Here is a 22,468-nt window from a genome sequence, read left to right on the forward strand (position 1 = left end):
TCCGATCATTACCAAACTATGGTTCCTTTGTTCCCACTAGGAGCTGAGGAGGCCTGTGGTTTTATACCAGAATTTTTTTTTTTTTTACACTCAGTACTCTTGAACGCAAACAGATATTTCAACCAAACTTGGTGTGTTGCATGAGTGCAACCGGTTGCTGTGACTTAATTGTTGCGCAAGTTCTATGGAGGCCTTGTCCTGCTCTGGACTGCTTGGCCCCTCCATTGCTGCTTGCAGCTATATTTATTTTTATTCTTGTGCAACGGGAGTCAAAGGAACCCCCTAGAACCATATGGTAACTTTTTGAGAAATTCGGCACACTCAAGGACAGTCTCCTGGTCCAACTTACCAAGTTTCATGTCAAAGTTGGACTTTACATACGTAACTTTTGAACCGTATGACTGATTTTCAAAAATGAGGTACCATTGGATTCCCTGGATCAAGACGAGTCAATTTCCGGTTATATTGATTTTTTAGCCATTTCCGGTTTTATCAAAAACCTTTGAAAGCCTACTCCTCCTACAATTTTTTTCCAATCTTCCGCAGAATTTGCTCACATCATCGTCAGATCAACCTTCATTCAGGTATCACTTTTGATTTTCAAAACCGTTTGTCCGGTACAGCCAATCAAAATCAGCAACAAAGCAACCAAACAGGAAATTGGATCAAATCTCAGCAAATCTTTGAGATGTCTACACCAAACTTGATAAGATGACTCAAAACCCTTTTGTGAGGATGTCCACAGAATTTGGTGTCATTTGATCACTGGGCGTGGCCACAGGAAACGAAAATGTGTTTTGGCCAATAACTATTGAATTGTTTGCCCTTATTAAGTGATTCCTTTGTGTCATGATACCTTGGCACATCCCATGTGTGACTCATAATTTGTAATAATAGCCGAATTGATGCGGCCGCCAGTTTGAATTCATTGAAAAATGTATATTCTCTACTCCTCCTACACATGTTGTCCAATCTTCACCAAATTTGGCGGGGATTATCTTCAGACCAAGCCTCACAAAAGTTATCAAAAATCATTTTGATCTCCACAACCGTTTGTCCGGTACAGCCAATCAAATCCATTAAAAAAGCCGCCAAACAGGATGTGAAGTTATATCTTAGCAAATCTTTTAGATATCAACAATAAACTTGGTATATCGATAGAAGACACAACATGTTACCATGTGCAAAAGCAACTTCATATTTCCAAAAATGATTGATATAAAGCAAATTGAACTTATCGCTAACGCTAAAATAATGCTTTACACATCAGCCAGTCAAAAACTGATACTCAGATTCATTCACAAGTTCATAAGAAGAGAATGTTTAGTAACCAAATCTTGGAAAAAGTTACTGTGAGATGAAAGGTCGATGGTTGGTGAATATTTGAAACATGCATGCTTGGCTAATTTCTGGGGAAATTTTAATGAAATGTGTCCCCTGCTCCTCCCCGCATGTGCTCCAAATTCTCACACACTCATTCTTCCCTTGACAAACACGTGGGCTTGGCAAGACACACACGCAACATATCAGGACTGTGTGGGCTGACCAAGCCCCCACTCATTCCTTGAATACCAGCATAGGCCCTTGAGGACCTTGGTGTCCTTGCATTTCCTATTTTGTATTCAATGGTAAAAAGGTCTCCAAATCCTGACACATTGATAGTACAGGCCAAGAGTAACTACCCAACATTAACCAAAGCCCATGTGGATCTTGTTGGTATTGCATTTCCGAATTTATATGAAATGGTAAACAGTTTTTAGAATCCTGAAACATTGATAGTATAGGCCAAGAGTAATTACTCCCAGAGTTAACAAGCTGCTAAACTAATGTTCTGCTAGAGGTAGTCACGCGATATTTTGTGACGTTAGTGACGTCAGTGACTGTGGCTAGCAAGTTAGCCACCGTTAGCTTCACTTTTGCCACAAAAACTTAATTAAAACCTAAACCGTGCAACGGAACACAAATTCCAATAGAACCAACGCAATCGTGACCAAGACGAACCTTTTGACATCAACTTTGTCTATGTAGTACAAATAGTGACTGAGCCTTAGGGGCGCGAAAATAAACAATAATAATAAAAAATAAAACTAGAGAGCATACAATTTCTGGGGAAATTGTGAGGGTGTGCTTGCGGCTGCCCCAGCTGCCCATAGTCTTCTGGTGTTTACATATTTAAAAAAGCATTTAAGTGTATGACTGCAGTTCTGACCATTGTGTTCCCTTGATAATAAGTTTGTAAAAATTACATGCATCACTCAGATGGAGGAGAGGTGATACTGGTTGGTTGGAAGAGAAGGAGGCCAAATGTAGCTCATGAAGATGCAGCGCTAGGTAACTTATTAAATTGTAATCAGATAAACAACTTGTTGGTTGCCCAACAAGAGGAAGACACAGCATCTGCTTCTTCAACTCCTTAATCCTCTCAGGGCACCTGTTGCACCGGGTTAGAAAGACATCAGCATAATGTAGCTAATTTTACACAATACATTAAGGATTAAAAAATCAACACCCATCTTTGCTATATTTAAAGGGTCAATTGTAGGCTATGGGACGTCTAATATTACAGTTAGTCTACTTATGTGTAAGACCGTGTTTCTCAAGTGGTGGGTCCCGACTCCCGACCCAAGTGGATTGCAAGCTGGTGTAGGACTTATTGATTCATAAAACCATCTAAACTCCATATATTAATGTTTTCTGTTATTTAAAAGTAAGCTCAGACGTATGAATGGAAAAGGCATCTTTGTAAACCATCCTGGTCTGTTGTTATGTGAAAACTGAACATTTCACTTAGCTACTTGACTTTAAATAATCACTTTGTATTCTAACAAATACAACAAAGCTGACTAGACTAGCTAGATTTTTTTTTTAGCTAACTGACTATCACTACGGCACTAGCTGGTGGCTGGACGATTTGTACAGTACCTCCCAGAAGAGGTCTGGAACGGAAGACTAACAAGGTAGCAAGTTAGCTATAGCTAGGTCTAACACTTGGTAACACTGCAGATAGTAGCAGACGTGCTGGGGTAACAGCTAGAGCTAACTCCTCTGTGAAATAGCAGGCCACTGTTTCCGAAAGTAGATCTACTAGCTTAGCTCTAATAATATCAGCGTAGTAGCTATAGAGCTATCATATGTAGCTAGCTAGCTACATTTCACAAACGTGTTTCATATCACAATGTAAAACGAAAACATTTGGCAGACCAGTGTAAAAATTGACCTAATCTCTATGACTTAAATGTCATTGCAAGTTTTTCCCTTCTCGTGATATTTTCAGGCATTTAGCCTACTCATATTGCATTCATTCATTAATAAAGAACCCCCTTTGAAGCTTATTTTAACAACGACGTACCAGCAGTTGCTATCTCAGATGGAATAGCGATTAAAATAGTACCATCTGCTAACTGAAAATATGCCCCCAAAAACGTGAATAAGCTTGACATTTAGTTAGGGGAAAATCACTCATTCATAAAAATGTCAGTGGTAGCGATCATTGTCAGTAACAAGGCAAAATGCGATATAGCCCTGCTGTGTGGAGAAGCTGCCCCGGTAAATTGTAGGCTACTACTACTTACTAGCCTGTCTTGGTAGCGATTGCGTTGGTTTAATTCGATTTAACGTTACTTCCGTTGTACAGTCTAGGCAGAAATGAATTATTTTCATGAACAGATTGACAAAGTTTAGGCTGTGGCAATGGAGTTCAGGTTAGTAGTCACTAGTCAGATAGGTTCACCTATTGAAAGACTTTTGAAGTAAGGGGTAGTGCCGAACATGAGCCGCCGTTTGACATCCTACGAGCTGTCAACAGCTGCAGTGTGGAGATGTTTTTTTTAGCTTACGCTACTAGCGTTCTTCTAGACTAGGCTACAGTACAGCGTTGCAGTGAGCTACACTGGTTTGAAACCACTGGTAATGATAATTTCACCAACAAATCGTTAGGTTGTAATCTAATGTCATAATAAATCCTACAACGAAAATGTATTTGTGAGTAATGTTTATTTTAACGATTGAAAACAGATGCATCATAAACCGCAGTAATATGTGTTGCCCGGGCAACAGAGGCTAATGTCATGATGCTAATGCTTCAGTGAAATTGTAGACTACCGTTTCCGAAAGTAGATGTACTTTCTTAATAATATTACCTTATATTGTACATTACACATCACAATTGTGTGTCATATCACAAAGTAAAATGAGCAAATAGTTGTCACCAAGGCCTCTTTGTTTGTGGCGTTTCTGCAGCTGCCTTGCTGTAAAGAAGTTAGCCTAAGCCTAGCCATCTCCCAGAAGTTAACAAGCTGCTAAACTAATGTTCTGCTAGAGATAGTCACGCGAGTTTTGTGACGTTAGTGACGTTAGTGGCGTCAGTGACTAGGATTTTAGTGACGTTAGTGGTGTCAGTGACTGTGGCTAGCAAGTTAGCCACCGTTAGCTTCACTTTTCGTCACAAAAACTTAATTTCTACTAAACCGTGCAACGGAACGTAAATCCCGATACGAGCAACTCAATCGCTACCAAGACGAAACTTTTGACACCTATGTTGCCTATGTAGTCCAAATATTGACAAAGTTTTAGGGGTGGGAAAATGAATAAATAATAATATATATGTGAGATAACAATGGTTGTGCCCTTGCCGAAGGCAAAGCACACCCAATAAATAAAACTGCAAGCAGTCATGGCGGATTCCTCCAAACACTGCGAACCATGGAAACATGTTTGTTCTTGACAAATTGTAAGTGTATAGAAAAATCAATGCTGCAGAATTACCAGTGGGATACCAAATCTGAAATGTAATACCATCAATATCCACAAGGGCCTTTCTTTCAAGCCAGTAAGTGAAGGAAGGGGGCTTGGTGAGCTTATCCATTCCAGAAAGCCTTATATCTTTATACATTAAGGCGTGGCCTGTAATGCCACCTAGGGGTAATGGTGGGCCATTTGTAGACCCCCAAGGCAGAAGTGCATTATGCTGTCATTAGCTCGATTCCCTTCTTATCAGTGTCTTGGTGGTCCATCTGAAGGTATTAGTTGGTGTTGCTGGCTTCATTGGCAGGTCCAGTCTGGAGTGATTGGCAAGTCCAGTCTGGAGTGATTGACATTCTGTTTGGACAAAGGGGGTCTTCTCGAAGGAAGCTTGCGATTTTTGCAGTGACTTTGGACGGTTTACTAGCCAGGGGCATAGTGGCAAGTAGAGCAGAATGGTTGTTAGCGAGGTTGCTTCTCAGTCAGACCCGCCCATGGACCCACCCTTCGCCCCTCCGCCACTTTGCGCTCCCGTCCAAATATCATCGCTTTCGATATTATCTTTCGACAATCTGCAAGTAGGGGTTCCATGGTGTAATGGTCTGGACTTTGAATCCAGTGATCCGAGTTCAAATCTCGGTGGAACCTACAGGCAATGTCAGTGATTAAAAAAATACAGCAAAGGCAGAAGTCTACAGTGCATTATGCTGTCATTAGCTCGATTCCCTTCTTCTTATCAGTGTCCTGGTGGTCCATCTAAAGATATTTGTTGGCGTGGCTAGCTTGATTGGCAGGTCCAGTCTGTAGTGATTGACAGCCTGCTTGGACATACAGGGTTTTATCGAATGAAGCTTGCGATTTTTGCAGTGACTTTGGACGGTTTACTAGCCAGGGGCATAGTGGCAAGTAGAGCAGAATGGTTGTTAGCGAGGTTGCTTCTCAGTCAGACGCGCCCATGGACCCACCCTTCGCCCCTGCGCCACTTTGCACTCCCGTCCAAATATGGTCGCTTTCGATATTATCTTTCGACAATCTGCAATTAGGGGTTCCATGGTGTAATGGTCAGCACTCTGGACTTTGAATCCAGTGATCCGAGTTCAACTCTCAGTGGAACCTACAGGCAATGTCAGTGACTGAAAAAATACAGCAAAGGCAGAAGTCTACAGTGCATTATGCTGTCATTAGCTCGATTCCCTTCTTCATATCAGTGTCCTGGTGGTCCATCTAAAGATATTTGTTGGCGTGGATGGCTTGATTGGCAGGTCCAGTCTGGAGTGATTGACATTCTGTTTGGACAAAGGGGGTGTTCTCGAAGGAAGCTTGCGATTTTTGCAGCGACTTTGGACGGTTTACTAGCCAGGGGCATAGTGGCAAGTAGAGGAGAATGGTTGTTAGCGAGGTTGCTTCTCAGTCAGACCCGGCCATAGACCCACCCTTCGCCCCTCCACCACTTTGCGCTCCCGTCCAAATATGGTCGCTTTCGATATTATCTTTTGGCAATCTGCAAGTAGGGGTTCCATGGTGTAATGGTCAGCACTCTGGACTTTGAATCCAGTGATCCGAGTTCAAATCTCGGTGGAACCTACAGGCAAAGTCAGTGACTAAAAAAATACAGCCAAGGCAGAAGTCCATAGTGCATTATGCTGTCATTAGCTCGATTCCCTTATCAGTGTCCTGGTGGTCAATCTGAAGATATTTGTTGGCGTGGCTGGATTGATTGGCAGGTCCAGTCTGGAGTGATTGGCAGGTCCAGTCTGGAGTGATTGACATTCTGTTTGGACAAAGGGGGTGTTCTCGAAGGAAGCTTTCGATTTTTGCAGCGACTTTGGACGGTTCACTAGCCACGGACATAGTGGGAAGTAGAGGAGAATGGTTGTTAGCGAGGTTGCTTCTCAGTCAGACCCGCCCATGGACCCACCCTTCGCCCCTCCGCCACTTTGCACTCCCGTCCAAATACGGTCGCTTTCGATATTATCTTTCGACAATTACTAGGGGTTCCATGGTGTAATGGTCAGCACTCTAGACTTTGAATCCAGTGATCTGAGTTCAAATCTCGGTGGAACCTACAGGCAATGTCAGTGACTGAAAAAATACAGCAAAGGCAGAAGTCTACAGTGCATTATGCTGTCATTAGCTCGATTCCCTTCTTCTTATCAGTGTCCTGGTGGTCCATCTAAAGATATTTGTTGGCGTGGCTGGCTTGATTGGCAGGTCCAGTCTGTAGTGATTGACAGCCTGCTTGGACATACAGGGTTTTATCGAATGAAGCTTGCGATTTTTGCAGTGACTTTGGACGGTTTACTAGCCAGGGGCATAGTGGCAAGTAGAGGAGAATGGTTGTTAGCGAGGTTGCTTCTCAGTCAGACCCGCCCATGGACCCACCCTTCGCCCCTCCGCCACTTTGCACTCCCGTCCAAATATGGTCGCTTTCGATATTATCTTTCGACAATCTGCAATTAGGGGTTCCATGGTGTAATGGTCAGCACTCTGGACTTTGAATCCAGTGATCTGAGTTCAAATCTCGGTGGAACCTACAGGCAATGTCAGTGACAAAGAAAATACATTCAAGGCAGAAGTCTACAGCGCATTATGCTGTCATTAGCTCGATTCCCTTCTTCTTATCAGTGTCCTGGTGGTCCATCTGAAGATATTTGTTGGCGTGGCTGGCTTGATTGGCAGGTCCAGTCTGGAGTGATTGGCAGGTCCAGTCTGGAGTGATTGACATTCTGTTTGGACAAAGGGGGTCTTCTCGAAGGAAGCTTGCGATTTTTGCAGTGACTTTGGATGGTTTACTAGCCAGGGGCATAGTGGCAAGTAGAGCAGAATGGTTGTTAGCGAGGTTGCTTCTCAGTCAGACGCGCCCATGGACCCACCCTTCGCCCCTGCGCCACTTTGCACTCCCGTCCAAATATGGTCGCTTTCGATATTATCTTTCGACAATCTGCAATTAGGGGTTCCATGGTGTAATGGTCAGCACTCTGGACTTTGAATCCAGTGATCCGAGTTCAACTCTCAGTGGAACCTACAGGCAATGTCAGTGACTGAAAAAATACAGCAAAGGCAGAAGTCTACAGTGCATTATGCTGTCATTAGCTCGATTCCCTTCTTCATATCAGTGTCCTGGTGGTCCATCTAAAGATATTTGTTGGCGTGGATGGCTTGATTGGCAGGTCCAGTCTGGAGTGATTGACATTCTGTTTGGACAAAGGGGGTGTTCTCGAAGGAAGCTTGCGATTTTTGCAGCGACTTTGGACGGTTTACTAGCCAGGGGCATAGTGGCAAGTAGAGGAGAATGGTTGTTAGCGAGGTAGCTTCTCAGTCAGACCCGGCCATAGACCCACCCTTCGCCCCTCCACCACTTTGCGCTCCCGTCCAAATATGGTCGCTTTCGATATTATCTTTTGGCAATCTGCAAGTAGGGGTTCCATGGTGTAATGGTCAGCACTCTGGACTTTGAATCCAGTGATCCGAGTTCAAATCTCGGTGGAACCTACAGGCAAAGTCAGTGACTAAAAAAATACAGCCAAGGCAGAAGTCCATAGTGCATTATGCTGTCATTAGCTCGATTCCCTTATCAGTGTCCTTGTGGTCAATCTGAAGATATTTGTTGGCGTGGCTGGATTGATTGGCAGGTCCAGTCTGGAGTGATTGGCAGGTCCAGTCTGGAGTGATTGACATTCTGTTTGGACAAAGGGGGTGTTCTCGAAGGAAGCTTTCGATTTTTGCAGCGACTTTGGACGGTTCACTAGCCACGGACATAGTGGGAAGTAGAGGAGAATGGTTGTTAGCGAGGTTGCTTCTCAGTCAGACCCGCCCATGGACCCACCCTTCGCCCCTCCGCCACTTTGCACTCCCGTCCAAATACGGTCGCTTTCGATATTATCTTTCGACAATTACTAGGGGTTCCATGGTGTAATGGTCAGCACTCTAGACTTTGAATCCAGTGATCTGAGTTCAAATCTCGGTGGAACCTACAGGCAATGTCAGTGACTGAAAAAATACAGCAAAGGCAGAAGTCTACAGTGCATTATGCTGTCATTAGCTCGATTCCCTTCTTCTTATCAGTGTCCTGGTGGTCCATCTAAAGATATTTGTTGGCGTGGCTGGCTTGATTGGCAGGTCCAGTCTGTAGTGATTGACAGCCTGCTTGGACATACAGGGTTTTATCGAATGAAGCTTGCGATTTTTGCAGTGACTTTGGACGGTTTACTAGCCAGGGGCATAGTGGCAAGTAGAGGAGAATGGTTGTTAGCGAGGTTGCTTCTCAGTCAGACCCGCCCATGGACCCACCCTTCGCCCCTCCGCCACTTTGCACTCCCGTCCAAATATGGTCGCTTTCGATATTATCTTTCGACAATCTGCAATTAGGGGTTCCATGGTGTAATGGTCAGCACTCTGGACTTTGAATCCAGTGATCTGAGTTCAAATCTCGGTGGAACCTACAGGCAATGTCAGTGACAAAGAAAATACATTCAAGGCAGAAGTCTACAGCGCATTATGCTGTCATTAGCTCGATTCCCTTCTTCTTATCAGTGTCCTGGTGGTCCATCTGAAGATATTTGTTGGCGTGGCTGGCTTGATTGGCAGGTCCAGTCTGGAGTGATTGGCAGGTCCAGTCTGGAGTGATTGACATTCTGTTTGGACAAAGGGGGTCTTCTCGAAGGAAGCTTGCGATTTTTGCAGTGACTTTGGATGGTTTACTAGCCAGGGGCATAGTGGCAAGTAGAGCAGAATGGTTGTTAGCGAGGTTGCTTCTCAGTCAGACGCGCCCATGGACCCACCCTTCGCCCCTGCGCCACTTTGCACTCCCGTCCAAATATGGTCGCTTTCGATATTATCTTTCGACAATCTGCAATTAGGGGTTCCATGGTGTAATGGTCAGCACTCTGGACTTTGAATCCAGTGATCCGAGTTCAACTCTCAGTGGAACCTACAGGCAATGTCAGTGACTGAAAAAATACAGCAAAGGCAGAAGTCTACAGTGCATTATGCTGTCATTAGCTCGATTCCCTTCTTCATATCAGTGTCCTGGTGGTCCATCTAAAGATATTTGTTGGCGTGGATGGCTTGATTGGCAGGTCCAGTCTGGAGTGATTGACATTCTGTTTGGACAAAGGGGGTGTTCTCGAAGGAAGCTTGCGATTTTTGCAGCGACTTTGGACGGTTTACTAGCCAGGGGCATAGTGGCAAGTAGAGGAGAATGGTTGTTAGCGAGGTAGCTTCTCAGTCAGACCCGGCCATAGACCCACCCTTCGCCCCTCCACCACTTTGCGCTCCCGTCCAAATATGGTCGCTTTCGATATTATCTTTTGGCAATCTGCAAGTAGGGGTTCCATGGTGTAATGGTCAGCACTCTGGACTTTGAATCCAGTGATCCGAGTTCAAATCTCGGTGGAACCTACAGGCAAAGTCAGTGACTAAAAAAATACAGCCAAGGCAGAAGTCCATAGTGCATTATGCTGTCATTAGCTCGATTCCCTTATCAGTGTCCTTGTGGTCAATCTGAAGATATTTGTTGGCGTGGCTGGATTGATTGGCAGGTCCAGTCTGGAGTGATTGGCAGGTCCAGTCTGGAGTGATTGACATTCTGTTTGGACAAAGGGGGTGTTCTCGAAGGAAGCTTTCGATTTTTGCAGCGACTTTGGACGGTTCACTAGCCACGGACATAGTGGGAAGTAGAGGAGAATGGTTGTTAGCGAGGTTGCTTCTCAGTCAGACCCGCCCATGGACCCACCCTTCGCCCCTCCGCCACTTTGCACTCCCGTCCAAATACGGTCGCTTTCGATATTATCTTTCGACAATTACTAGGGGTTCCATGGTGTAATGGTCAGCACTCTAGACTTTGAATCCAGTGATCTGAGTTCAAATCTCGGTGGAACCTACAGGCAATGTCAGTGACTGAAAAAATACAGCAAAGGCAGAAGTCTACAGTGCATTATGCTGTCATTAGCTCGATTCCCTTCTTCTTATCAGTGTCCTGGTGGTCCATCTAAAGATATTTGTTGGCGTGGCTGGCTTGATTGGCAGGTCCAGTCTGTAGTGATTGACAGCCTGCTTGGACATACAGGGTTTTATCGAATGAAGCTTGCGATTTTTGCAGTGACTTTGGACGGTTTACTAGCCAGGGGCATAGTGGCAAGTAGAGGAGAATGGTTGTTAGCGAGGTTGCTTCTCAGTCAGACCCGCCCATGGACCCACCCTTCGCCCCTCCGCCACTTTGCACTCCCGTCCAAATATGGTCGCTTTCGATATTATCTTTCGACAATCTGCAATTAGGGGTTCCATGGTGTAATGGTCAGCACTCTGGACTTTGAATCCAGTGATCTGAGTTCAAATCTCGGTGGAACCTACAGGCAATGTCAGTGACAAAGAAAATACATTCAAGGCAGAAGTCTACAGCGCATTATGCTGTCATTAGCTCGATTCCCTTCTTCTTATCAGTGTCCTGGTGGTCCATCTGAAGATATTTGTTGGCGTGGCTGGCTTGATTGGCAGGTCCAGTCTGGAGTGATTGGCAGGTCCAGTCTGGAGTGATTGACATTCTGTTTGGACAAAGGGGGTCTTCTCGAAGGAAGCTTGCGATTTTTGCAGTGACTTTGGATGGTTTACTAGCCAGGGGCATAGTGGCAAGTAGAGCAGAATGGTTGTTAGCGAGGTTGCTTCTCAGTCAGACGCGCCCATGGACCCACCCTTCGCCCCTGCGCCACTTTGCACTCCCGTCCAAATATGGTCGCTTTCGATATTATCTTTCGACAATCTGCAATTAGGGGTTCCATGGTGTAATGGTCAGCACTCTGGACTTTGAATCCAGTGATCCGAGTTCAACTCTCAGTGGAACCTACAGGCAATGTCAGTGACTGAAAAAATACAGCAAAGGCAGAAGTCTACAGTGCATTATGCTGTCATTAGCTCGATTCCCTTCTTCATATCAGTGTCCTGGTGGTCCATCTAAAGATATTTGTTGGCGTGGATGGCTTGATTGGCAGGTCCAGTCTGGAGTGATTGACATTCTGTTTGGACAAAGGGGGTGTTCTCGAAGGAAGCTTGCGATTTTTGCAGCGACTTTGGACGGTTTACTAGCCAGGGGCATAGTGGCAAGTAGAGGAGAATGGTTGTTAGCGAGGTAGCTTCTCAGTCAGACCCGGCCATAGACCCACCCTTCGCCCCTCCACCACTTTGCGCTCCCGTCCAAATATGGTCGCTTTCGATATTATCTTTTGGCAATCTGCAAGTAGGGGTTCCATGGTGTAATGGTCAGCACTCTGGACTTTGAATCCAGTGATCCGAGTTCAAATCTCGGTGGAACCTACAGGCAAAGTCAGTGACTAAAAAAATACAGCCAAGGCAGAAGTCCATAGTGCATTATGCTGTCATTAGCTCGATTCCCTTATCAGTGTCCTTGTGGTCAATCTGAAGATATTTGTTGGCGTGGCTGGATTGATTGGCAGGTCCAGTCTGGAGTGATTGGCAGGTCCAGTCTGGAGTGATTGACATTCTGTTTGGACAAAGGGGGTGTTCTCGAAGGAAGCTTTCGATTTTTGCAGCGACTTTGGACGGTTCACTAGCCACGGACATAGTGGGAAGTAGAGGAGAATGGTTGTTAGCGAGGTTGCTTCTCAGTCAGACCCGCCCATGGACCCACCCTTCGCCCCTCCGCCACTTTGCACTCCCGTCCAAATACGGTCGCTTTCGATATTATCTTTCGACAATTACTAGGGGTTCCATGGTGTAATGGTCAGCACTCTAGACTTTGAATCCAGTGATCTGAGTTCAAATCTCGGTGGAACCTACAGGCAATGTCAGTGACTGAAAAAATACTGCAAAGGCAGAAGTCTACAGTGCATTATGCTGTCATTAGCTCGATTCCCTTCTTCTTATCAGTGTCCTGGTGGTCCATCTAAAGATATTTGTTGGCGTGGCTGGCTTGATTGGCAGGTCCAGTCTGTAGTGATTGACAGCCTGCTTGGACATACAGGGTTTTATCGAATGAAGCTTGCGATTTTTGCAGTGACTTTGGACGGTTTACTAGCCAGGGGCATAGTGGCAAGTAGAGGAGAATGGTTGTTAGCGAGGTTGCTTCTCAGTCAGACCCGCCCATGGACCCACCCTTCGCCCCTCCGCCACTTTGCACTCCCGTCCAAATATGGTCGCTTTCGATATTATCTTTCGACAATCTGCAATTAGGGGTTCCATGGTGTAATGGTCAGCACTCTGGACTTTGAATCCAGTGATCTGAGTTCAAATCTCGGTGGAACCTACAGGCAATGTCAGTGACAAAGAAAATACATTCAAGGCAGAAGTCTACAGCGCATTATGCTGTCATTAGCTCGATTCCCTTCTTCTTATCAGTGTCCTGGTGGTCCATCTGAAGATATTTGTTGGCGTGGCTGGCTTGATTGGCAGGTCCAGTCTGGAGTGATTGGCAGGTCCAGTCTGGAGTGATTGACATTCTGTTTGGACAAAGGGGGTCTTCTCGAAGGAAGCTTGCGATTTTTGCAGTGACTTTGGATGGTTTACTAGCCAGGGGCATAGTGGCAAGTAGAGCAGAATGGTTGTTAGCGAGGTTGCTTCTCAGTCAGACGCGCCCATGGACCCACCCTTCGCCCCTGCGCCACTTTGCACTCCCGTCCAAATATGGTCGCTTTCGATATTATCTTTCGACAATCTGCAATTAGGGGTTCCATGGTGTAATGGTCAGCACTCTGGACTTTGAATCCAGTGATCCGAGTTCAACTCTCAGTGGAACCTACAGGCAATGTCAGTGACTGAAAAAATACAGCAAAGGCAGAAGTCTACAGTGCATTATGCTGTCATTAGCTCGATTCCCTTCTTCATATCAGTGTCCTGGTGGTCCATCTAAAGATATTTGTTGGCGTGGATGGCTTGATTGGCAGGTCCAGTCTGGAGTGATTGACATTCTGTTTGGACAAAGGGGGTGTTCTCGAAGGAAGCTTGCGATTTTTGCAGCGACTTTGGACGGTTTACTAGCCAGGGGCATAGTGGCAAGTAGAGGAGAATGGTTGTTAGCGAGGTAGCTTCTCAGTCAGACCCGGCCATAGACCCACCCTTCGCCCCTCCACCACTTTGCGCTCCCGTCCAAATATGGTCGCTTTCGATATTATCTTTTGGCAATCTGCAAGTAGGGGTTCCATGGTGTAATGGTCAGCACTCTGGACTTTGAATCCAGTGATCCGAGTTCAAATCTCGGTGGAACCTACAGGCAAAGTCAGTGACTAAAAAAATACAGCCAAGGCAGAAGTCCATAGTGCATTATGCTGTCATTAGCTCGATTCCCTTATCAGTGTCCTTGTGGTCAATCTGAAGATATTTGTTGGCGTGGCTGGATTGATTGGCAGGTCCAGTCTGGAGTGATTGGCAGGTCCAGTCTGGAGTGATTGACATTCTGTTTGGACAAAGGGGGTGTTCTCGAAGGAAGCTTTCGATTTTTGCAGCGACTTTGGACGGTTCACTAGCCACGGACATAGTGGGAAGTAGAGGAGAATGGTTGTTAGCGAGGTTGCTTCTCAGTCAGACCCGCCCATGGACCCACCCTTCGCCCCTCCGCCACTTTGCACTCCCGTCCAAATACGGTCGCTTTCGATATTATCTTTCGACAATTACTAGGGGTTCCATGGTGTAATGGTCAGCACTCTAGACTTTGAATCCAGTGATCTGAGTTCAAATCTCGGTGGAACCTACAGGCAATGTCAGTGACTGAAAAAATACAGCAAAGGCAGAAGTCTACAGTGCATTATGCTGTCATTAGCTCGATTCCCTTCTTCTTATCAGTGTCCTGGTGGTCCATCTAAAGATATTTGTTGGCGTGGCTGGCTTGATTGGCAGGTCCAGTCTGTAGTGATTGACAGCCTGCTTGGACATACAGGGTTTTATCGAATGAAGCTTGCGATTTTTGCAGTGACTTTGGACGGTTTACTAGCCAGGGGCATAGTGGCAAGTAGAGGAGAATGGTTGTTAGCGAGGTTGCTTCTCAGTCAGACCCGCCCATGGACCCACCCTTCGCCCCTCCGCCACTTTGCACTCCCGTCCAAATATGGTCGCTTTCGATATTATCTTTCGACAATCTGCAATTAGGGGTTCCATGGTGTAATGGTCAGCACTCTGGACTTTGAATCCAGTGATCTGAGTTCAAATCTCGGTGGAACCTACAGGCAATGTCAGTGACAAAGAAAATACATTCAAGGCAGAAGTCTACAGTGCATTATGCTGTCATTAGCTCGATTCCCTTCTTCTTATCAGTGTCCTGGTGGTCCATCTGAAGATATTTGTTGGCGTGGCTGGCTTGATTGGCAGGTCCAGTCTGGAGTGATTGGCAGGTCCAGTCTGGAGTGATTGACATTCTGTTTGGACAAAGGGGGTCTTCTCGAAGGAAGCTTGCGATTTTTGCAGTGACTTTGGATGGTTTACTAGCCAGGGGCATAGTGGCAAGTAGAGCAGAATGGTTGTTAGCGAGGTTGCTTCTCAGTCAGACGCGCCCATGGACCCACCCTTCGCCCCTGCGCCACTTTGCACTCCCGTCCAAATATGGTCGCTTTCGATATTATCTTTCGACAATCTGCAATTAGGGGTTCCATGGTGTAATGGTCAGCACTCTGGACTTTGAATCCAGTGATCCGAGTTCAACTCTCAGTGGAACCTACAGGCAATGTCAGTGACTGAAAAAATACAGCAAAGGCAGAAGTCTACAGTGCATTATGCTGTCATTAGCTCGATTCCCTTCTTCATATCAGTGTCCTGGTGGTCCATCTAAAGATATTTGTTGGCGTGGATGGCTTGATTGGCAGGTCCAGTCTGGAGTGATTGACATTCTGTTTGGACAAAGGGGGTGTTCTCGAAGGAAGCTTGCGATTTTTGCAGCGACTTTGGACGGTTTACTAGCCAGGGGCATAGTGGCAAGTAGAGGAGAATGGTTGTTAGCGAGGTAGCTTCTCAGTCAGACCCGGCCATAGACCCACCCTTCGCCCCTCCACCACTTCGCGCTCCCGTCCAAATATGGTCGCTTTCGATATTATCTTTTGGCAATCTGCAAGTAGGGGTTCCATGGTGTAATGGTCAGCACTCTGGACTTTGAATCCAGTGATCCGAGTTCAAATCTCGGTGGAACCTACAGGCAAAGTCAGTGACTAAAAAAATACAGCCAAGGCAGAAGTCCATAGTGCATTATGCTGTCATTAGCTCGATTCCCTTATCAGTGTCCTTGTGGTCAATCTGAAGATATTTGTTGGCGTGGCTGGATTGATTGGCAGGTCCAGTCTGGAGTGATTGGCAGGTCCAGTCTGGAGTGATTGACATTCTGTTTGGACAAAGGGGGTGTTCTCGAAGGAAGCTTTCGATTTTTGCAGCGACTTTGGACGGTTCACTAGCCACGGACATAGTGGGAAGTAGAGGAGAATGGTTGTTAGCGAGGTTGCTTCTCAGTCAGACCCGCCCATGGACCCACCCTTCGCCCCTCCGCCACTTTGCACTCCCGTCCAAATACGGTCGCTTTCGATATTATCTTTCGACAATTACTAGGGGTTCCATGGTGTAATGGTCAGCACTCTAGACTTTGAATCCAGTGATCTGAGTTCAAATCTCGGTGGAACCTACAGGCAATGTCAGTGACTGAAAAAATACAGCAAAGGCAGAAGTCTACAGTGCATTATGCTGTCATTAGCTCGATTCCCTTCCTATCAGTGTCCTGTTGGTCCATCTGAAGATATTTGTTGGTGTTGCTGGCTTCATTGGCAGGCCCAGTCTGGAGTGATTGACATTCTGTTTGGACAAAGGGGGTGTACTCGAAGGAAGCTTGTGATTTTTGCAGCGACTTTGGACGGTTTACTAGCCAGGGGCATAGTGGCAAGTAGAGGAGAATGGTTGTTAGCGAGGTTGCTTCTTAGTCAGACCCGCCCATGGACCCACCCTTCGCCCCTCTGCCACTTAGCGCTCCCGTCCAAATATGGTCACTTTCGATATTATCTTTTGACAATTACTAGGGGTTCCATGGTGTAATGGTCAGCACTCTGGACTTTGAATCCAGTGATCCGAGTTCAAATCTCGGTGGAACCTACAGGCAATGTCAGTGACTAAAATAATACAGCCAAGGCAGAAGTCCACAGTGCATTATGCTGTCATTAGCTCGATTCCCTTCTTCTTATCAGTGGTCCATCTGAAGATATTTGTTGGCGTGGCTGGATTGATTGGCAGGTCCAGTCTGGAGTGATTGGCATGTCCAGTCTGGAGTGATTGACATCCTGTTTGGACAAAGGCGGTCTTCTCGAAGGAAGCTTGCGATTTTTGCAGCGACTTTGGACGGTTTACTAGCCAGGGGCATAGTGGCAAGTAGAGGAGAATGGTTGTTAGCGAGGTTGCTTCTCAGTCAGACCCACCCATGGACCCACCCTTCGCCCCTCCGCCACTTAGCGCTCCCGTCCAAATATGGTCACTTTCGATATTATCTTTTGACAATCACTAGGGGTTCCATGGTGTAATGGTCAGCACTCTGGACTTTGAATCCAGTGATCCGAGTTCAAATCTCGGTGGAACCTACAGGCAATGTCAGTGATTAAAAAAATACAACCAAGGCAGAAGTCCACAGTGCATTATGCTGTCATTAGCTCGATTCCCTTCTTCTTATCAGTGTCCTGGTGGTCCATCTGAAGATATTTGTTGGCGTGGCTGGATTGATTGGCAGGTCCAGTCTGGAGTGATTGGCAGGTCCAGTCTGGAGTGATTGACATCCTGTTTGGACAAAGGGGGTCTTTTCGATGGAAGCTTGTAATTTTTGCAGCGACTTTGGACGGTTTACTAGCGAGGGGCATAGTGGCAAGTAGAGGAGAATGGTTGTTAGCGAGGTTGCTTCTCAGTCAGACCCGCCCATGGACCCACCCTTCGCCCCTCCGCCACTTTGCACTCCCGTCCAAATATGGTCGCTTTCGATATTATCTTTCGACAATCTGCAATTAGGGGTTCCATGGTGTAATGGTCAGCACTCTGGACTTTGAATCCAGTGATCTGAGTTCAAATCTCGGTGGAACCTACAGGCAATGTCAGTGACAAAGAAAATACATTCAAGGCAGAAGTCTACAGTGCATTATGCTGTCATTAGCTCGATTCCCTTCTTCTTATCAGTGTCCTGGTGGTCCATCTGAAGATATTTGTTGGCGTGGCTGGCTTGATTGGCAGGTCCAGTCTGGAGTGATTGGCAGGTCCAGTCTGGAGTGATTGACATTCTGTTTGGACAAAGGGGGTCTTCTCGAAGGAAGCTTGCGATTTTTGCAGTGACTTTGGATGGTTTACTAGCCAGGGGCATAGTGGCAAGTAGAGCAGAATGGTTGTTAGCGAGGTTGCTTCTCAGTCAGACGCGCCCATGGACCCACCCTTCGCCCCTGCGCCACTTTGCACTCCCGTCCAAATATGGTCGCTTTCGATATTATCTTTCGACAATCTGCAATTAGGGGTTCCATGGTGTAATGGTCAGCACTCTGGACTTTGAATCCAGTGATCCGAGTTCAACTCTCAGTGGAACCTACAGGCAATGTCAGTGACTGAAAAAATACAGCAAAGGCAGAAGTCTACAGTGCATTATGCTGTCATTAGCTCGATTCCCTTCTTCCTATCAGTGTCCTGTTGGTCCATCTGAAGATATTTGTTGGTGTTGCTGGCTTCATTGGCAGGCCCAGTCTGGAGTGATTGACATTCTGTTTGGACAAAGGGGGTGTACTCGAAGGAAGCTTGTGATTTTTGCAGCGACTTTGGACGGTTTACTAGCCAGGGGCATAGTGGCAAGTAGAGGAGAATGGTTGTTAGCGAGGTTGCTTCTCAGTCAGACCCGCCCATGGACCCACCCTTCGCCCCTCCGCCACTTAGCGCTCCCGTCCAAATATGGTCACTTTCGATATTATCTTTTGACAATTACTAGGGGTTCCATGGTGTAATGGTCAGCACTCTGGACTTTGAATCCAGTGATCCGAGTTCAAATCTCGGTGGAACCTACAGGCAATGTCAGTGACTAAAATAATACAGCCAAGGCAGAAGTCCACAGTGCATTATGCTGTCATTAGCTCGATTCCCTTCTTCTTATCAGTGGTCCATCTGAAGATATTTGTTGGCGTGGCTGGATTGATTGGCAGGTCCAGTCTGGAGTGATTGGCATGTCCAGTCTGGAGTGATTGACATCCTGTTTGGACAAAGGCGGTCTTGTCGAAGGAAGCTTGCGATTTTTGCAGCGACTTTGGACGGTTTACTAGCCAGGGGCATAGTGGCAAGTAGAGGAGAATGGTTGTTAGCGAGGTTGCTTCTCAGTCAGACCCACCCATGGACCCACCCTTCGCCCCTCCGCCACTTAGCGCTCCCGTCCAAATATGGTCACTTTCGATATTATCTTTTGACAATCACTAGGGGTTCCATGGTGTAATGGTCAGCACTCTGGACTTTGAATCCAGTGATCCGAGTTCAAATCTCGGTGGAACCTACAGGCAATGTCAGTGATTAAAAAAATACAACCAAGGCAGAAGTCCACAGTGCATTATGCTGTCATTAGCTCGATTCCCTTCTTCTTATCAGTGTCCTGGTGGTCCATCTGAAGATATTTGTTGGCGTGGCTGGATTGATTGGCAGGTCCAGTCTGGAGTGATTGGCAGGTCCAGTCTGGAGTGATTGACATCCTGTTTGGACAAAGGGGGTCTTTTCGATGGAAGCTTGTAATTTTTGCAGCGACTTTGGACGGTTTACTAGCCAGGGGCATAGTGGCAAGTAGAGGAGAATGGTTGTTAGCGAGGTTGCTTCTCAGTCAGACCCGGCCATAGACCCACCCTTCGCCCCTCCACCACTTTGCGCTCCCTCCCAAATATGGTCGCTTTCGATATTATCTTTCGACAATCTGCAAGTAGGGGGTTCCATGGTGTATTGGTCAGCACTCTGGCCTTTGAATCAAGTGATCCGAGTTCAAATCTCGGTGGAACCTACAGGCAATGTCAGCGAATAAAATAATACAGCCAAGGCAGAAGTCCACAGTGCATTATGCTGTCATTAGCTCGATTCCCTTCTTCTTATCAGTGGTCCATCTGAAGATATTTGTTGGCGTGGCTGGATTGATTGGCAGGTCCAGTCTGGAGTGATTGGCATGTCCAGTCTGGAGTGATTGACATCCTGTTTGGACAAAGGCGGTCTTCTCGAAGGAAGCTTGCGATTTTTGCAGCGACTTTGGACGGTTTACTAGCCAGGGGCATAGTGGCAAGTAGAGGAGAATGGTTGTTAGCGAGGTTGCTTCTCAGTCAGACCCACCCATGGACCCACCCTTCGCCCCTCCGCCACTTAGCGCTCCCGTCCAAATATGGTCACTTTCGATATTATCTTTTGACAATCACTAGGGGTTCCATGGTGTAATGGTCAGCACTCTGGACTTTGAATCCAGTGATCCGAGTTCAAATCTCGGTGGAACCTACAGGCAATGTCAGTGATTAAAAAAATACAACCAAGGCAGAAGTCCACAGTGCATTATGCTGTCATTAGCTCGATTCCCTTCTTCTTATCAGTGTCCTGGTGGTCCATCTGAAGATATTTGTTGGCGTGGCTGGATTGATTGGCAGGTCCAGTCTGGAGTGATTGGCAGGTCCAGTCTGGAGTGATTGACATCCTGTTTGGACAAAGGGGGTCTTTTCGATGGAAGCTTGTAATTTTTGCAGCGACTTTGGACGGTTTACTAGCCAGGGGCATAGTGGCAAGTAGAGGAGAATGGTTGTTAACGAGGTTGCTTCTCAGTCAGACCCGGCCATAGACCCACCCTTCGCCCCTCCACCACTTTGCGCTCCCTCCCAAATATGGTCGCTTTCGATATTATCTTTCGACAATCTGCAAGTAGGGGGTTCCATGGTGTATTGGTCAGCACTCTGGCCTTTGAATCAAGTGATCCGAGTTCAAATCTCGGTGGAACCTACAGGCAATGTCAGCGAATAAAATAATACAGCCAAGGCAGAAGTCCACAGTGCATTATGCTGTCATTAGCTCGATTCCCTTCTTCTTATCAGTGGTCCATCTGAAGATATTTGTTGGCGTGGCTGGATTGATTGGCAGGTCCAGTCTGGAGTGATTGGCATGTCCAGTCTGGAGTGATTGACATCCTGTTTGGACAAAGGCGGTCTTCTCGAAGGAAGCTTGCGATTTTTGCAGCGACTTTGGACGGTTTACTAGCCAGGGGCATAGTGGCAAGTAGAGGAGAATGGTTGTTAGCGAGGTTGCTTCTCAGTCAGACCCACCCATGGACCCACCCTTCGCCCCTCCGCCACTTAGCGCTCCCGTCCAAATATGGTCACTTTCGATATTATCTTTTGACAATCACTAGGGGTTCCATGGTGTAATGGTCAGCACTCTGGACTTTGAATCCAGTGATCAGAGTTCAAATCTCGGTGGAACCTACAGGCAATGTCAGTGATTTAAAAAATACAGCCAAGGCAGAAGTCCACAGTGCATTATGCTGTCATTAGCTCGATTCCATTCTTCTTATGAGTGTCCTGGTGGTCCATCTGAAGATATTTGTTGGCGTGGCTGGATTGATTGGCAGGTCCAGTCTGGAGTGATTGGCATGTCCAGTCTGGAGTGATTGACATCCTGTTTGGACAAAGGCGGTCTTCTCGAAGGAAGCTTGCGATTTTTGCAGCGACTTTGGACGGTTTACTAGCCAGGGGCATAGTGGCAAGTAGAGGAGAATGGTTGTTAGCGAGGTTGCTTCTCAGTCAGACCCACCCATGGACCCACCCTTCGCCCCTCCGCCACTTAGCGCTCCCGTCCAAATATGGTCACTTTCGATATTATCTTCTGACAATCACTAGGGGTTCCATGGTGTAATGGTCAGCACTCTGGACTTTGAATCCAGTGATCCGAGTTCAAATCTCGGTGGAACCTACAGGCAATGTCAGCGATTAAAAAAATACAACCAAGGCAGAAGTCCACAGTGCATTATGCTGTCATTAGCTCGATTCCCTTCTTCTTATCAGTGTCCTGGTGGTCCATCTGAAGATATTTGTTGGCGTGGCTGGATTGATTGGCAGGTCCAGTCTGGAGTGATTGGCATGTCCAGTCTGGAGTGATTGACATCCTGTTTGGACAAAGGCGGTCTTCTCGATGGAAGCTTGTAATTTTTGCAGCGACTTTGGACGGTTTACTAGCCAGGGGCATAGTGGCAAGTAGAGGAGAATGGTTGTTAGCGAGGTTGCTTCTCAGTCAGACCCACCCATGGACCCACCCTCCGCCACTTTGCACTCCCGTCCAAATATCGTCGCTTTTGATATTACCTTTCGACAATCACTAGGGGTTCCATGGTGTAATGGTCAGCACTCTGGACTTTGAATCCAGTGATCCGAGTTCAAATCTCAGTGGAACCTACAGGCAATGTCAGTGACTAAAATAATACAGCCAAGGCAGAAGTCCACAGTGCATTATGCTGTCATTAGCTCGATTCCCTTCTTCTTATCAGTGGTCCATCTGAAGATATTTGTTGTCGTGGCTGGATTGATTGGCAGGTCCAGTCTGGAGTGATTGGCATGTCCAGTCTGGAGTGATTGACATCCTGTTTGGACAAAGGCGGTCTTCTCGAAGGAAGCTTGCGATTTTTGCAGCGACTTTGGACGGTTTACTAGCCAGGGGCATAGTGGCAAGTAGAGGAGAATGGTTGTTAGCGAGGTTGCTTCTCAGTCAGACCCACCCATGGACCCACCCTTCGCCCCTCCGCCAC

General features: G+C 46.6%; 33 non-coding genes across 33 annotated transcripts; all 33 read left to right on the plus strand.

The window, feature by feature from the left end:
- The first annotated feature begins 5,784 nt into the window (after positions 1-5,784).
- On the plus strand, positions 5,785-5,856 carry trnaq-uug (transfer RNA glutamine (anticodon UUG)). Its single transcript has one exon. It is a non-coding gene; the product is annotated as a tRNA-Gln (tRNA).
- A 396-nt stretch (positions 5,857-6,252) lies between these two features.
- trnaq-uug (transfer RNA glutamine (anticodon UUG)) lies at positions 6,253-6,324 on the plus strand. Its single transcript has one exon. It is a non-coding gene; the product is annotated as a tRNA-Gln (tRNA).
- A 409-nt stretch (positions 6,325-6,733) lies between these two features.
- trnaq-uug (transfer RNA glutamine (anticodon UUG)) lies at positions 6,734-6,805 on the plus strand. Its single transcript has one exon. It is a non-coding gene; the product is annotated as a tRNA-Gln (tRNA).
- A 396-nt stretch (positions 6,806-7,201) lies between these two features.
- trnaq-uug (transfer RNA glutamine (anticodon UUG)) lies at positions 7,202-7,273 on the plus strand. The gene has a single exon. It is a non-coding gene; the product is annotated as a tRNA-Gln (tRNA).
- A 419-nt stretch (positions 7,274-7,692) lies between these two features.
- trnaq-uug (transfer RNA glutamine (anticodon UUG)) lies at positions 7,693-7,764 on the plus strand. Its single transcript has one exon. It is a non-coding gene; the product is annotated as a tRNA-Gln (tRNA).
- A 396-nt stretch (positions 7,765-8,160) lies between these two features.
- Positions 8,161-8,232, plus strand: trnaq-uug (transfer RNA glutamine (anticodon UUG)). Its single transcript has one exon. It is a non-coding gene; the product is annotated as a tRNA-Gln (tRNA).
- A 409-nt stretch (positions 8,233-8,641) lies between these two features.
- trnaq-uug (transfer RNA glutamine (anticodon UUG)) lies at positions 8,642-8,713 on the plus strand. The gene has a single exon. It is a non-coding gene; the product is annotated as a tRNA-Gln (tRNA).
- Positions 8,714-9,109: 396 nt separating this feature from the next.
- On the plus strand, positions 9,110-9,181 carry trnaq-uug (transfer RNA glutamine (anticodon UUG)). The gene has a single exon. It is a non-coding gene; the product is annotated as a tRNA-Gln (tRNA).
- Positions 9,182-9,600: 419 nt separating this feature from the next.
- trnaq-uug (transfer RNA glutamine (anticodon UUG)) lies at positions 9,601-9,672 on the plus strand. The gene has a single exon. It is a non-coding gene; the product is annotated as a tRNA-Gln (tRNA).
- Positions 9,673-10,068: 396 nt separating this feature from the next.
- On the plus strand, positions 10,069-10,140 carry trnaq-uug (transfer RNA glutamine (anticodon UUG)). The gene has a single exon. It is a non-coding gene; the product is annotated as a tRNA-Gln (tRNA).
- Positions 10,141-10,549: 409 nt separating this feature from the next.
- trnaq-uug (transfer RNA glutamine (anticodon UUG)) lies at positions 10,550-10,621 on the plus strand. The gene has a single exon. It is a non-coding gene; the product is annotated as a tRNA-Gln (tRNA).
- A 396-nt stretch (positions 10,622-11,017) lies between these two features.
- Positions 11,018-11,089, plus strand: trnaq-uug (transfer RNA glutamine (anticodon UUG)). The gene has a single exon. It is a non-coding gene; the product is annotated as a tRNA-Gln (tRNA).
- A 419-nt stretch (positions 11,090-11,508) lies between these two features.
- On the plus strand, positions 11,509-11,580 carry trnaq-uug (transfer RNA glutamine (anticodon UUG)). The gene has a single exon. It is a non-coding gene; the product is annotated as a tRNA-Gln (tRNA).
- A 396-nt stretch (positions 11,581-11,976) lies between these two features.
- On the plus strand, positions 11,977-12,048 carry trnaq-uug (transfer RNA glutamine (anticodon UUG)). Its single transcript has one exon. It is a non-coding gene; the product is annotated as a tRNA-Gln (tRNA).
- A 409-nt stretch (positions 12,049-12,457) lies between these two features.
- trnaq-uug (transfer RNA glutamine (anticodon UUG)) lies at positions 12,458-12,529 on the plus strand. Its single transcript has one exon. It is a non-coding gene; the product is annotated as a tRNA-Gln (tRNA).
- A 396-nt stretch (positions 12,530-12,925) lies between these two features.
- On the plus strand, positions 12,926-12,997 carry trnaq-uug (transfer RNA glutamine (anticodon UUG)). Its single transcript has one exon. It is a non-coding gene; the product is annotated as a tRNA-Gln (tRNA).
- A 419-nt stretch (positions 12,998-13,416) lies between these two features.
- trnaq-uug (transfer RNA glutamine (anticodon UUG)) lies at positions 13,417-13,488 on the plus strand. The gene has a single exon. It is a non-coding gene; the product is annotated as a tRNA-Gln (tRNA).
- A 396-nt stretch (positions 13,489-13,884) lies between these two features.
- Positions 13,885-13,956, plus strand: trnaq-uug (transfer RNA glutamine (anticodon UUG)). Its single transcript has one exon. It is a non-coding gene; the product is annotated as a tRNA-Gln (tRNA).
- Positions 13,957-14,365: 409 nt separating this feature from the next.
- On the plus strand, positions 14,366-14,437 carry trnaq-uug (transfer RNA glutamine (anticodon UUG)). The gene has a single exon. It is a non-coding gene; the product is annotated as a tRNA-Gln (tRNA).
- A 396-nt stretch (positions 14,438-14,833) lies between these two features.
- Positions 14,834-14,905, plus strand: trnaq-uug (transfer RNA glutamine (anticodon UUG)). Its single transcript has one exon. It is a non-coding gene; the product is annotated as a tRNA-Gln (tRNA).
- Positions 14,906-15,324: 419 nt separating this feature from the next.
- trnaq-uug (transfer RNA glutamine (anticodon UUG)) lies at positions 15,325-15,396 on the plus strand. The gene has a single exon. It is a non-coding gene; the product is annotated as a tRNA-Gln (tRNA).
- A 396-nt stretch (positions 15,397-15,792) lies between these two features.
- trnaq-uug (transfer RNA glutamine (anticodon UUG)) lies at positions 15,793-15,864 on the plus strand. The gene has a single exon. It is a non-coding gene; the product is annotated as a tRNA-Gln (tRNA).
- A 409-nt stretch (positions 15,865-16,273) lies between these two features.
- trnaq-uug (transfer RNA glutamine (anticodon UUG)) lies at positions 16,274-16,345 on the plus strand. The gene has a single exon. It is a non-coding gene; the product is annotated as a tRNA-Gln (tRNA).
- Positions 16,346-16,734: 389 nt separating this feature from the next.
- On the plus strand, positions 16,735-16,806 carry trnaq-uug (transfer RNA glutamine (anticodon UUG)). The gene has a single exon. It is a non-coding gene; the product is annotated as a tRNA-Gln (tRNA).
- Positions 16,807-17,213: 407 nt separating this feature from the next.
- On the plus strand, positions 17,214-17,285 carry trnaq-uug (transfer RNA glutamine (anticodon UUG)). The gene has a single exon. It is a non-coding gene; the product is annotated as a tRNA-Gln (tRNA).
- A 419-nt stretch (positions 17,286-17,704) lies between these two features.
- Positions 17,705-17,776, plus strand: trnaq-uug (transfer RNA glutamine (anticodon UUG)). The gene has a single exon. It is a non-coding gene; the product is annotated as a tRNA-Gln (tRNA).
- Positions 17,777-18,195: 419 nt separating this feature from the next.
- trnaq-uug (transfer RNA glutamine (anticodon UUG)) lies at positions 18,196-18,267 on the plus strand. The gene has a single exon. It is a non-coding gene; the product is annotated as a tRNA-Gln (tRNA).
- A 392-nt stretch (positions 18,268-18,659) lies between these two features.
- trnaq-uug (transfer RNA glutamine (anticodon UUG)) lies at positions 18,660-18,731 on the plus strand. Its single transcript has one exon. It is a non-coding gene; the product is annotated as a tRNA-Gln (tRNA).
- A 407-nt stretch (positions 18,732-19,138) lies between these two features.
- Positions 19,139-19,210, plus strand: trnaq-uug (transfer RNA glutamine (anticodon UUG)). Its single transcript has one exon. It is a non-coding gene; the product is annotated as a tRNA-Gln (tRNA).
- An 899-nt stretch (positions 19,211-20,109) lies between these two features.
- Positions 20,110-20,181, plus strand: trnaq-uug (transfer RNA glutamine (anticodon UUG)). The gene has a single exon. It is a non-coding gene; the product is annotated as a tRNA-Gln (tRNA).
- Positions 20,182-21,080: 899 nt separating this feature from the next.
- Positions 21,081-21,152, plus strand: trnaq-uug (transfer RNA glutamine (anticodon UUG)). Its single transcript has one exon. It is a non-coding gene; the product is annotated as a tRNA-Gln (tRNA).
- A 415-nt stretch (positions 21,153-21,567) lies between these two features.
- trnaq-uug (transfer RNA glutamine (anticodon UUG)) lies at positions 21,568-21,639 on the plus strand. The gene has a single exon. It is a non-coding gene; the product is annotated as a tRNA-Gln (tRNA).
- Positions 21,640-22,046: 407 nt separating this feature from the next.
- On the plus strand, positions 22,047-22,118 carry trnaq-uug (transfer RNA glutamine (anticodon UUG)). Its single transcript has one exon. It is a non-coding gene; the product is annotated as a tRNA-Gln (tRNA).
- The last annotated feature ends 350 nt before the right edge of the window (positions 22,119-22,468 follow it).

This window comes from Hypomesus nipponensis, chromosome 28, assembly GCF_054491055.1.
Source record: "Hypomesus nipponensis isolate SF chromosome 28, ASM5449105v1, whole genome shotgun sequence".
NCBI classification, from domain to species: Eukaryota; Metazoa; Chordata; class Actinopteri; order Osmeriformes; family Osmeridae; genus Hypomesus; species Hypomesus nipponensis.